Source organism: Toxorhynchites rutilus, chromosome 3 (assembly GCF_029784135.1).
Source record: "Toxorhynchites rutilus septentrionalis strain SRP chromosome 3, ASM2978413v1, whole genome shotgun sequence".
Lineage (NCBI taxonomy): Eukaryota > Metazoa > Arthropoda > Insecta > Diptera > Culicidae > Toxorhynchites > Toxorhynchites rutilus.
Window position 1 is genome coordinate 240,377,535 of NC_073746.1, and position 14,840 is coordinate 240,392,374.

Genomic DNA, 14,840 nt, shown 5'->3' on the forward strand with positions numbered 1-14,840 from the left:
ATCGTGTCGCGTGCTGTAAAAAAATAAATAAAGAAGGTAGGTGTACAAAACACGACCGCATTGTTAACGTAGGACTAACGGCGTAAACTAATATTACAGAAATTCAAGAATGAAACTTTAGTAGCACTGAGTAGCACTTTAGATTAGAAGTCTTTGGTAGCACTGACAAGGGTCGAGCTTCCACTGAGTAGAGTCGCGAACGTTTTGCGAAGCAATAAAACGCCAATTTGAACAGATTTTCAAATTAACATGTACTGTTGAATTACTGCCTAGAGCCTGCTGAACTTACTGTACCCAAGTACTTTTTCAGTATCTCGTTGCAGCGAAATGTAATTTTCTAACGCTGTCAAAACCAATACTCCAAAGAATCAGAGGCGACGCGTGACCAAGTGAGTTACCTGTTCAATTAACATTTGCAATATTAAAACACCAGTATTGTGATGACAGATTTGAACATTTTAATTTCCTAACATTTATCTATATAACAAAGGAATCCTACGGTTAACTATGAGGGCAAACTTATCAATAATTTCTTCATAGAATAGTGGCATCTGCATCAACTCGTAAAGGAAACGTTCAGCAGAAAAATTTGAACCTCAATTATCATTTTCTCACAAGGTCCGTTAGAAGTAGTGATCGCTTCTTACATTGCTGACTGCTTTTGCTCTGTCGCACTTGAAGATGAGTGACGGCGGATTCAGATGAAAAGTTTGAGCCCGACAGTCATTACTGCTCATTTCGTAGTGTTGTGTTGCGTGCGGGTTGTGTGGAGTAGTCAAGTATAGCCATCAGATAACATTCTTCACGGTGTAAATGGTTCACCCAAATAGAAAAGAAAATAAGGATGTTCGGAATAATATGAAAATTACAAATAAATTACCTTCGATAATTCCTCATGCTATCAGGCTAGCTACAGTTTGAACAGGCCGTCGAGACGCCACTACAAAGAATACTCAGAATCGGGTGTATAGTGGGCTGACGGCGTCCAAAGCAACTGCTGCGTAACAAATTTTCATCATCAGTTTTTCACCGATGAACGCTCTCACCGCTGAAAAATAGCTGCTTCACATCCGGGCCAAAATGCGCTGCACTTTGACACCACTTTTAACACGAAAATAAGGCTCGAATTCTCAAAAAGCAATTGATTGATCGGCAAAGATCACCAAACAGGCCACACTCCTAGCGACCAGATGGTGGCGTAGGCAAGCTTTTCAAATAGCTTTTCTTAAGGCCGAGTATTCAGTTTAGTTTTCCAAATTGGCCTAGGCTAGAGAAACTCTGGGAATCTAAGAAAGCCGTTATAATGCGATCAATTGATTAGATAAGCAGATCACCTAAGGCCGATTTTACTAAAATTTGAAAACAAACATCATCGTCATTACATCAAGAAATTCGAATACGCTCCTAAATCCACAGAGGCTCTCTTCCATGAAAAAAGTAAAAATTAATTCGGATATTAGTTTTGGGGCCCTATTTTAGAAATCGAGTCGATAAGAATTTCACTATTATAGATACCGAGAGAGTCGATAGCATCGACCGAGTGAAGGCAATCGGTGCAACTGTCAGAATTTTTTGAGTTGTTTGGTTTGCTTGTCGCATATCTTTAGAGAATTATTTAGTTTTGCTTTGCGTCCCTGATATTTTCTTTTGGGAAATGTTCCTGAAACGCTTAAATATATGCAATTTGCAATTTGTAAATATATTCAATTTGCAATTTGCAATTTGTGGTTGTGTAGAAGCGGTTAAAGGTGGGTAATTCTTGATTCATTCTTGTTCTCGTGAGATTAAGACACGAGATCAGTTCGAAATCGATAAAAATTCAAAATCAATCGAAAGAGACCGACGACAATGACAAAGAATACGTTTCATCATTCGTTCGTTCGAAAATGGTTAACATCGTCAATTGAGATCCGAAAGGGTTACTTGTCAAACGAAAACAATTCCTTCTCATTTGAATGCAATGAATGTATTGATTCAAACGAAAACAAATAGTTCATTTTCACAACCTCGGCTTTCCGCATTGAAGAACTATTTCGGTTTATTCACTGTCATATAGATAAATCATGAACAGATCAGGCGAATGAAAGAGCATTTTCGAATGCCCCCTTTCTTATATGTGAGTGTCACACACTCACAGTAATGCGAGAAGCGTACGAATGAAAGAAACAAAACAAATCATTCTCGACAAACCTGTTGTTTCTCTCAAAAGAAACACAAATTTCTGCATAACTCGAGAACTAAGCATGCAAACGGAGCCAAATTTGGCATATGGAGGTTTCGGGGGGCAAGAAATGTTTTCATGGTGGTTCAACACTTCTGCCCCCTCTATAAAGGGAGGCTGCCATACAAATGAATCACAAATTTCTGCATAACTCGAGAACTAAGCAAGCAAACGGAATCAATGTAGAGGTTTTAGGAGGCAAGAAATGTTTTTTATTGTGGTGCGACACTCCTCCTCCCTCTCTAAGGGAGGCTGTCATACAAATGAAACACAAATTTCTGCATAACTCAAGAACATGTGGATGTGGGTGTTTTAGAGAGCACGATACGTTTCTATGGTGTTCCGACACTCCATAGAGGTCGCGTAACTCGAGAACTAATCAAGCAAATCGAACCAAATTTGGCATGTGATGGTTTTAGGGTTGTGGAGTGATTTTGCAAGTGATTGAAAAATCTTGAACGGGAATTGTGTACGAAAATAATTTGATATTACTATGACGTGTTTTTGTAGAAGTACTAAAAAATTTATAGTAAAAGGAAATTGTAAAGGATCAATCAATGAACAGTTCTGCGATTGGACCCATGAACGATCGCATAGCAAGAAAACGTGAATGTTTGAAGTATTGATAACAAAAAATACATTTTGGGTGGAACGAAGTTTGCCATATAAAATATAAATAAACATAATAAAATAAAAATGATATAAAAAAATTAAAAAAAAGATTGGAGTTCATGACGGAGTTGTGTTGTTGACGTAGGGCTAAGAAATATTTTTATATTTCAAAATTAGCACTTCAGTAGAATCCTCCTCTGTTATATTATATTCCTGCTATCCTCCATCGAGAGCGCTGCAAACTGTTGTTGGCAAGTAGCTGCTTCACGTCATCAGCCGGTTCTTGATCCAATATCTCTTGAGAACGAGTCCACTGCGTAGCTGTTGGTTGCCCTTTATAGGGACGTGGTTTCCTCATATTGTGGGTAAACGCATCTGCTGAATGCAGCGTGCCACGGAAAACAACGAAATCAACTTTCTCAAAATGAGGAACTTTGAAAAAATACGAACTATCCGTACCGGAATAGACTTTTCATATTAATCTAATTAAATGGAGCTGAAGAAAATGTGAGCAGTTTACAGGTGTGTTTGTGATTTTGTAACACATGATTTGAATTGAAAAGCTCTGTTCCATTATCCATGGACTGAGTTCTTCTAGTTTTTTGTTCGTTTTCGATTTTTCTCATAAAGGTCTTCCGTATTCAATGCCATCTCAAAACTCTCGGATTCATACTATTCATTCACCGATGTTTCAAAGCTCATCCGATTCCGTTTATGCGCTGTGTGTAGCACTCTGGCTCTGTTTCACCCAGGAATGGAATGTTTGAATGAAAAACATTGTGATAACTGTAAACTGAAACGGAAACATAACGATAATAACGATTGGCCAAGCCTCGAATTATTGATCCGCTGTTTCATTCAAGCTGTGTGCTGTGTCCACAATTTTGGAAGGGGACACAAAATAACACCAGTAAATGTCAACGTAGGACGAGAAGGGGCCAATTACAACATCACAACGGCAAAAACGAAATAGTGAAAAGTGTCGATAGTGTGACAGGGGGGGAAGAGTGAAACGACGACTAACCATCTGTCAGCGCTATTCGCGTCACGGTTCGCGTTAATGGTTTGTATCCTGTTCGGGGCGTATTTTTCCGTAAATTCATCCCCCAGTGAATGGGTGGTTGGGAATGGCTTTTCGCGTCGGTTTGAACGATGACGTTAATGATGATGATCACATCCGATGGTGGGATATACATGTAAACATCGCTGGCTCGATGATAATGATGAAGGGCTGGCGGTGGGTCGGTGGGTGGGATAGTTTTATGACAGCGAGTGATGGAGCAAATATGTAATACTTGCCTCATAGCGAAACAGTGGTGTTTCTCCACTTGTGTACCGCACGTTATATTGATAACCTCATCGGTAGGGTTGAGTACTAATGATTATTGCCGATGGGTTTAACCTGGTTGTGTTGTGATGATGGCTCATGCATATGTAATATTTATCCATGCTATGGTGTCGTATGAACGCCATCTAAAGCCATGTCATTTCCAATACACAATTCTGGATGAGAAAAAAAACGAACTTCGATTTCAAAGATCCTGCGTCTCCATCGCACAAACAGTTCACGTACTTGGCTCACGGTCTTTGGAAGGTTTAGTCGCGTTTCCCGCTGTCTCGAGTATGTGGAAATAAAATGCAAATAACAATTTGGAATCATTGTCTCTCACGTGTGGAATCGTTCTCTGTATGTTCTTTGTTCGGAAAGGGAAAAAACCTTTTTCGAGTGGTATTTGTTCGCTGAAGCACCCCCATATTATCATTGATATGGTGTGCTACGGGCTACATAGTCCCCACATTCAAGAAGTCAGGGTGCAGCAATCCTGGCTTCGATTAACTGCTCATGCGATGAATATTATCAGGAGGCACCGGTTGCTGCGGTCGGGGGTTTCTAGTTTTATTCACCTATATGTAAATGCAGTTTCGTCTGAATCTTCGCCCGCATTGCCGAATGTGTTCGAAAGCTGTTCGACCGATAAAACGAGAAAGCGTAAGCTGCAATCAAATACCGCTAATAGTGGTATTTGCTTGAATATGTATGACTTTCCAAATTTAGGTTACCCAATTTTTGTCTATGGTCTAAGGTGGCAGTGGACTTTTCCCCGGGGCAGATAGTACGAGTGCGGGTAAAATAATTTCATGGGGATCCATGGTGTTATTCTACTTATAGTAAACAGCGAGTTTACTTTTGATAGGGTGAAATTCGTTAGACAATATGATAAATTTCTAGTATTTACCTTCATGCAGTGTTGAAAGTGCACTTACGTAATTGTTGGTAACCAAGATGAGTAAAATCCAGTATTTACCGCGTCGCGTTCTGTGGTACGAAACGACACTAGTGTTTGTCCTTCGTTTTTGTTTTTCAACCATGCTCATTTTATTTACCTAGCTCTCGAGCTCTGATTTAACCACTGGTCACAACGCACGAGAAATACACCGAAAAACACATTTTGCTGTTGCATTCAAAGGCACCGGCAGCGGGTGGATTAGAACGATACCGTTTCCCATCCTGCCGCCTTGAGAAATACGGGTTTGCAATTTAGTGAAACATGCCAAGCTATTAAAAGCTTGCTACATGACACTTTCCAGCCTTAGTTCCGTACTACTACTGTTGTGTTACGTGCTGTGGTTTATGATAATCGTTTTCGCAAAACCGTAAAACAGCTTAGGCTGCATCTGCTGCAGGTCGGGGCATACTTATTGCATTCTATTTGATGGACAAACTATTTTGTGCCATTATCGTGTCTGCCATATACACTGTTATCCTTTTTTATTGCCCATTAAGAAGATGCGGTTCTGTGTGCTTTGTCAGTTCAATCAGTCCCGATATGCACGCATCATTGGGATCAGGCAGAAGTAAATCGACTGATTACCTCTCACAGCGACCTGACAGTATGATGATGATGCATTCGAGTAGGTTCACCTTGCGGCAGGTCCTTTTTTATAGCAACCTGTTACTTCGGAACGAAGCTTCAATTCGTTGCCGTCACCAGTGGTGCTCTTTTTTTCTAACATAGAATCGATTATTGTACTGCTGCCGCGCGATGCTTTACACCCACCGAGCGGATTGCCCTCCTATGTACACGCAAGCAGGATTTGAAATTCATTTTGACGTGTAAAAGCGCTGGGATAGACGTTTTCCCACCATCTGTGGAATTAAAAACTGTGGATGTGATTGCTGCTGTTTTAGACGTTGACGTTGACGAGGGCTTCCAATGGTTGGTGTTGTTTTGTATTAGGATTGTATGCCTTCGGATATGATGAATTCACACACTTTAGCGCTAATAAACGGCAATGTGTCGTTTGAATGCTAATCTGTTGGAATTGGAACAACAATTTTTTTTCTTGACTCAATTATACACAGGATTCGATTATATACAGCGAAAAGAGACTGGAGACTATAAAATCGAGTCCGTCCTGTATCAAGTAATAAAAAGAATGGTATATTTTTCTACAGTGCATGACAAAAAAAAATAGAAGGGTAGCGTCCAAGACACGACTGCATTCTCAACGTAGGACCATTTTCGGCGAAAATGAACATTGCAGAAATTTAGGAATGAAATTCTTTAGTACTAACATTTAGTAACAATGACAAGGGCCGATGAGTAAACGCTTGCATTAAGGGGCGCGAACGATTCGCAAAGCAATTGAACGTCAATTCGAACAAATTTACTCTTAGCATTAACATGTACTGTTGATTCAGCTCAAGTTTCTCAGTATCTCTTAGCAAATTCACATCTTCGACGCTTCCAAAAACACAGGATTTCCCAAAGAAATAATCCACATATTATATTACGTGTGGTGGTGGCGGTTGCAATAGCTACCGTTGTCGAAAAAAAACACTTTCAGTTTTTTTTTCGACTGAAGCACAAAGTTCTCGCCACTAGAAAATACCTTATTCCCATCCGACTTGAATTGTTTTGACGCCATTTCCCACATGGAAACAGTGCTAGAATTTACGAAAATTGAATGATCGATCGCAAAAAATCAACAATGAGTCCGAATATACTTCTGAATTAACATAACAGACGATGACGCCTCCCAAACTCAAATAATTGAATTAATTAATTACACAATGTTGTTCTATCTCTATTTCTAAATTATCAACTTATCAACAAGAAATAGTCTACCGTCCAGCAAGATTTATCTGATAAATCTTTCTATTCCGAGGACGCTATCCACATAACCACTTTGTACTGTTACACTAATGCAAGAGAATATTGCACCACATTAGGAAAATGAAATTGGGAGAGAGCTTGTTTTGTTGAGAGTAAAACGTGCTTATTCACAAAGTGTCTCTTATTTTGCTCTCTTATATTGTTTTTATATTGCTTTTATATTGCTATGACATATATATCATACACAAACTCTCGTTCGCCAATCGCTTGAGTAATTACTTTTCCGGTAAGGGTGGAAGGCACATTTAATGAAACTTCTAAACTTAATTTTCGTGTATGAGAATGTCAAAAAATGTGCTAAATATTTATTTTAGGTGTACGAACAGAAACTTTGTTTTATATATAGGATGTGTTATTTTACCAGAAAATCAATCATTATTTTTACAATAACGGAGCATAAAGCTCAAAGTCATCAACGTTAATTTCAATTGAAGGAATGAACTCCAAGATTGACTAAACTGTAGAAGAGATGATTTGTGTACTGTTTTTTTCGAATTTTTCTGTTGTTCTTCTATATTCTTCAGTTTATTTGATTTGGGTGGCGAATACAACAACATAAAGACAGTTCTATGATGAGTGATTTTCTTCTTATTTTATATCAACATTATTTACTTGGCACCTTTTAACGTAGCATTTCTTCTTCTAGGAACATCTTGAAGGCACAAATTGAATGAATCTAGATTCTATCATTTATTGCTCATCAATTTAACGATGGATTTGAGAGATTTTTGAAAAGCACCTGAAAAGCTGAGCCTTACAAATAAATGAATTGAAAAAAAATAGTACAGCAAAACGCCACACTATGGAAAACATCCACCCCTGGCAATATATAAAAACAACAACAATCTGTACGTGTGATGCAAAAATACACAAGCATTCTACACCAGAGGGCATTAAAACCGACGCGGTGCATCGATTTCATCGAGCCTCTACCTCGGATTTAAGGTTGCGACAATTTTTTGTAGCAACAATCGTCAGTTAAAATGCTTACATGCTACCTGAAAATGTAAAAATTAAGAATCAAATTTTTCGATTCAGGTTGGGTTTTGTCTCCCCTATGTTTCCTTTCTGCAATATTTCCTTTCTCTCCCAGTGTCTGTAGAGTAAGTATTTATTTTGCATTTGTATCGTACGATTTACCCCTGAATAATTGAAAATGTTATTTAATTCGCTCGTCTCTAGGAAACCGCTATATTAGGTGCTCGTTACCGACAAAAGGCATTTGCACCAAATCGGGTTCTGAATATTGTTCAAATGTTTTCGAACAAAAAAGTTTGTTAACTTACTGAACACATTATATTTTATATGGTATAGAATGCGTAGCAACTCAAAATTAGTTTCCGTCGATTTTAACACTTACGACGAATTTCATGCCAATTCGAGTGGCCGTTGGCAGCACCATCTCAAATAGTAGTGAAACGTTATGGGTGTAAACACATGAGTATTTTAAGTAACTTTGCATACTTGAAATATTCAAATAAGAATAAGACTACTTTTTGAAAAGAGTCAAAAAAATGTTCTTGATTTTTACAAAAAAAATAAACTCAAAACTATAATATTTAGTTCTCTATATAGTTTTTCTAACAACTACTTTTTCATGTTTTCTTTGAAAAAATTACAACTAATCCTAATTTTGTTTAAAGTCAAGATAACGATATAGTGTATTTCAGGGCTGTGGAATCGGAGAAAAATTTCCCGACTCCGACTCTGACTAAGACTACCCACAATTATTCCGACTCCTGCTGAAAAAAATGAAATAATTCGAAACTAGCTTTTTATTGGAACGTTTTATTTACGATTTTCTCTAAATATACAATAAAAATAAGCATCAAAATTTAGAGTGCTCGTAAAAACAGAGTTGCTTCAGCCAAATCTTCCTTCATGGAGGCTAGAATATCTGACTTCAAAATTTCCAAATCAGAGAACAGCCTTTTCTACGGTGAATACGATATCAATAAGAATAAAACCGATAATAAAACCTACGCTTAACCTTTCCTACAGGAACAATAATGAAAATTTATTATATCCCACAACCACAGCTTTCGCTCATGAATTAACCACATAAATTAAGATGAAGACGGTTATATGCATTTTCTAAAATTTTAGATAATCTGACGGCCTCTGGATGGGTGTATCGCTAAAATGGTTAATTTTGCTGTTCTACGGTGTTTTTGCAAAGTATTATTCTCATCTTGTTCACTTATCATGCAATAAAGTTTTGTTTAATGATCGAAGTATTTTGATTTTATTGGATCATTGAAATGGAAGTCAGAGTCGGAATCGGTAAATTTTGTTCGACTCCGACTCCTGATATATTCAAATTCCTTCCGACTCCGACTTCGACTCCTCGACTCGACTCGGCTCTGGAGCCCTGGTGTATTCTACAAAGTTTTCGATCTTATCAAAATATGAACTTTTGTCGAAGAAGTCAACTTTCTCTCTTTTTTAGTTTCTGGAATGTAAGTATTTTTGTATGAAGACTCTTGAGAAAATAATCTCGTAACATTTTTGTGTGTAAATTCTCGCGTTTGACATGTTCCTGACATGTTTTAAGATAGCAAAAAGTTACCAGAGCATGTAAATCGCGATAATTTATACATGAAAATTTTACAAGTCAACATTAATAGTAATTTTTCAAAGAAAAATATGAAAAATTTGTTGTTCGAAAAACTTTTTCCCTGTAAGAGTGCCCCACTTTCGGTGTACGGGTAACTTTCAATCTTTGTAGGTCTGATACATTTTGCGTGAGATTTTTTTTTAAATTTTGAGTTTTTTTTTGAAGAATTTAAATTTAAAGAACTATAAGATGTACAAAATATTGGTAATGAAATGTAGTAAATTATTTAGATTTTGATTTAAAAAATATTTGAAAAAAAAATATTTTGAAAATTAAAATTAATTTTTCTCGAAAACATGTATTTTTAAAATTCTAAACATGAAAAAGTTCCTTCTAGAAAAACTTTTACCCTGCAAAAGTGCCTATCGTCCGATGTGTGGACGACTTGATGGAAATTGTAAGGGCTATTCACATAGTTTTTTTTTGAAGTGAAAATGAAAATTCAAACAATTTTCTATATTACATCCATTGTTCAAAATTTTGTAGGTATTATAGTTTTTGAGTATATTTTTTAGTATAGTATAGTATATTTTTTGTGAAAAATTGAAAAATTTCTAATAATAAGTCTAATAATTTTTTTAATATTTCAAGTATGCAAAGTTGCTCCTAAAACGAGTTGGCCTGAAATTCGTCTTACGTCAACTATGCAATCACGAGCAGTGCTGCAGTCTCTATTGAGTGCTCTACTTTTGGAAATAAATCAAATTTTACAGTGGTCATGCGTTTAACCCTCCTGTACTCGCGTGCAAAATTATAACACGTATACTCGCGCACGGTGTCACAGACCGAAAATTGAACTATTCTGTAATGTTGCCATTGTGTATTTTTCAGGCTTTATTGGCATTTATTTGATGAAGAGGGTATGATTGAATGAAAAAAACTCCAAAAAATTAGTTTCCTTCATCTTTATTATGTTTTAATAGTCATCTAATTCAGCCTCCTTAAAACCGAAAAATACACAACAACTGCATGAAATGTAAAAAATATGTTTGTTTCGGCCATTATAAATGAAATATCCCCGAAACTGTAACTGTTAAAAATTACCATAAGCCACTGATTAGTTTATAGTTTACTGTTTACAATTATTCCACAAGTGAAATTCTTTCATTTCATTCGAATAACTATACGAAAGTCAAACATTTATATTTTGCTTTTGAACGTATGAATCTAACGACGAATGGTTAATATATGGATCCGTTCAATCCAGTTACAAAAGGGAATGAAAACAAATAAGAATAGTCCGGAAATGATCTTATGCATTATATTATATAAATATTCCACGCCACTAACATTAATTTATACATTTCATTCAACAATATTCTAAAATATGAAAAAAGGCACTTGTCCAAAAAAGTTACTCCTATACTCGCGTCGGTGTGTCAGACCGAAAGTGTTGAAAAAGTGGCACACGTCCCCTTTGTACCAACACATGCGATAAGCTAAACGATGACGAACGCCGAATAACGAAGCTAGAGAGAATCGCAAAGTCGTAGTGTTGATATTTTTTGAGAAATGAACGAATTATTGATTTCTCGGTCTGACAGATCAATGCGCGAGTATAGGAGTGTTAAACAATGGTTACAAGCATGGACAATTCCGACTTGTGTTTCAAATCGCTTATTTGATATAGGCTCCAGTACTGATTTTCCGGCATTGGAAGGCCCACTAATAAATATTAATTTATTGTACGTCTCGTGCAATTAAGCCAGTACTTACTTATACCATATCCTAGCGCCGCGCGCCTGTTCCATGCACTCACAATCGAATCCGCAATGTGATGCTTGCTAGCTAATAAACAGAGAAAATATGCTTCAGCTCAAGTGGATTCTGTGCATACACATCCGCGAGTGGAACACGGAAGCAGTCACATGAAAAGTGGAAATTAATGCAAGTAAATTCATGCTTTAACCATTCCTGGCACGCTAAGGCCAGAAACTTTGATAGAATACAACAAGTATTGTATATACGAGTGTGGACGAAGGACTAGTGGGGGTGGTGATGGTGTTGTTTAGCAGCAACAAGAAAAAAGCGGCGTAAGGAGGAAGTTAGTGAAAGGATGTGACCCAGTTTCAAGTGTACATTCTATTGCAGCTCCTTCCGTCTCCACTTGTGCGCTACCAGCGACCGGACATGGATGTGTGAGTGTGTATGTGTGAAGGGGGCTAAATAATTTTTATTCATTCTATAAATTTCCTTGCCAAGGACTGAGGAGTGAACTTCATACGAACATGGTTTCAAAAGGTTCTCCGACTGGTATGAGCGCAACGCAGTTGAACTTTTATTTTCTTCCTTCTCGTAATTATGGCACTAACACTGCAAATATGCTGCACCCATCAGGGTCGATGTGATAAAGGAGTTTCTTTGAGTCAAGTGAATTGGCGCAGGACTCGGTCGACAATATCAACGTACAATGTAATAATTACAGCTACAAGGTGTTTTATATTAAATGTGAAATAAAATCATCACCCGTTTAAAAAAAATGTAAGGGGTTGTATCTAGGACACGACCGCATATTTTCGACGTAGAACTACGAAGTTATATCATGCAATCCACTTTTTTACCACTTCGAATATTATTTTAGAATGTATCGAAATTTTTGTAATACATGTTCTTCATTGCAAAGAAATTTGATGAACGTCCTTTTACGTTTGATATGATGCCTAGGATTATCAAAATATGAACGGAAATATTGTCAAACGATCATTGTATTTTGCATTTTCCTCTGAAATTATCGCACATCTCATGTTTACATAGTCCTCGAGCCGCGAAAGTTCATTCACCTCTAGTATCTGATATGATTTTCCCAGGCTTCTCAGTTTAGAAGTAGGTTTGAGTGAAACACATTCCGGTATGCACAACGACAAGCGTGTACAAAAGTACTCAACACCAAAAAATACCCCCGACGTGCATGTATTTGCAAAGCGGATTCCCCCATGCACATTAATTTTGAAGTCCGTGTTAGGGAAACATAGCTCAGTGGGAACAAAAATACCCCCGACTATATTTTGCAGAGCGGATTTCCACAGGTACATCGATTTTGTAGTCTGTGTTGGGGGAACCGTAAATCAGGCCAATCAAAACTTGGCAGTTAGGGCGTTTAGATAAAGCCTGACATTTTACAGTTATTCAATTGTTCATCTAATGAAAAATAATATTTTATTAATTGCGCGTAGAAATATTTCCTATAAATTGATGCACACATTTTTGCCGATCTGTTAAGAAATGTTCGAGTTATAAGCATTCGATATACGGGTAGGGTTAGCATACTAATCGGTAGAACAAATGTATGGGAAAGAAAGAAGTTCTTTCAGTTTTCATGAATTTAAACCGTTCAAAGATTAGCGAAATGTAATGTATATCATATCATACAAATCTTAGAGAATTTCCGATTCGATTAGTATGCAAATCATGAGAATTCGTTCACAGTGAAAATAGTTATTAACGTTAACTTTATTTCATAAAAACGTGACCTGTTTTCTGATTTGGCACCCTTTCTGAAAGACCACCCCATGAAGTTATACGTCAACAAATAAAAGGACGAAAAAGTTTCTTTGGATTTCCACAAAAAAACGCACGATATATTTACCCACCCTACCCTTGAGTGGGGAGAGTTTGTATGGAAAAATGACATTCATTCGGTCAACTATCCAGCGCGAGTTGCTGTGCCCGTTTTGACTATATTTAGGCGATCGACTTTGAATGCCTTTGGCTGTACGCCTGCCGACTGGCATTTGTCGTGATGAATTGGCTCGAAATATTTATACATGTGTGTGTATGTGTGCTATGTGAGTTTGAACACTAAAATCACAGAAGTGCCACAGCCGAGAGATTCACTTGTTCATCCGCGTGTGACACGGATCGTACGTTGTTTTTTTTACGGAATGTACCGATATTTTATGCAATAATGTTTATTACCGTCTGTGGAGAGGCTATCCCGCTATTTCGCAACACATTACCCCACTGCCGTTATGCTAGGCTGTCCGGATTCAAACTCGAAATGATTAAATAACTGCTGTACAATTAGTCAAATAATCGAACGCCAATTGTTCTCGATTGGAAATTGACTGTTTCAGAAGTTTAATTAAAGTTTCGGTCCCTTCGTTAATTAGCCTTTTGGATTCCACTCTGACTCTCGGCACAAACCATCGGAACAACGACTGCGACTTGGTGATATTGATTTCGTTCATTCGATGCTCGCCACTGAGTGGGGTGATTCTACATGCCCTAGTAGTGGTCCACCCGACCAAGCCCATACCATGGAGGTGGCTAAGGAATGCTGATAAATAACTTCCAGTAAGCTCGCGCCCTTCCATTTCCCATTGTGTGGTACCATTACTGCTGACGGATGATTGCTATCGCCCTGCTGGTCACCCGTTCCCGATTCCTTCCAATCCTCACTCCTGTTTTTCTTATTTCCTCGCGCCAGGTGCCACCACAGTACCTTTTTTCAGTGGGGACTTTCGATACGAGATACGGCTACAGCAAGACCGATAAACACGAAAACACCATATTTTCACGCCGGTTGCGCCTAACTCTCGCTCTATCCGTTCGCTGTCTTGAATTGGATTTTACTCCATTACTGGCTGTTTCTTGTTTGGAAAGGAGAAATAACAATTGAATATTTATTTCAGCGGTTTTCGGTTTAAATTTGGTTCATTTCTTCTCTGGTTCGCTGGATGTCAAAATTCACCACGGTGGGTAGAAAGTAGGGCGACAAATAGAGTAGATCGTCACCTCGAAGAAAACTGTCTAACCCTATCTGATCTTACTTTCCAACGATAGCTGTCAAAGTTATAAAATTATTCCCAAATTGAGTTTCGGTTAACAAAATTTTAGCTCCAACCAGCACTACTTGTCTTGTCCATCTACGGGGGGCGCCCACGCACCACCCTGGAAATGGCTTGGCTTCTCCGGTTTGGTGTGTGTGTGTGCTAATAGGCAGGTGGCATTTCTCGGAAGTGTACCTCGATTCGAGCGTTGTGGAAAGCGACTGATGGGGTAAATTAAAGTATATTCAGAATACGCGGTGTGGAGGCACCCGGTAAACATCCAATCATATTCATTATTCATGAAGTGTGATTATGGTGGTGGTAATAAATAAATTACGGGTGGAAGGCAAGATAAATGTTAGAATTCGGTTCGATATCGAAATAAAACGTAGTAATTAGTGTTTTACTACTTATTTGTGTTAATGAAATCGAATTCTGAACTT

General features: G+C 37.7%; 1 protein-coding gene across 5 annotated transcripts in view; it reads left to right on the plus strand.

The window, feature by feature from the left end:
• The window catches only part of LOC129780380 (maternal protein pumilio), a 271,903-nt gene that overhangs the window by 73,279 nt on the left and 183,784 nt on the right, over positions 1-14,840 (plus strand). The gene's annotated exons all lie outside the window — the stretch shown is intronic.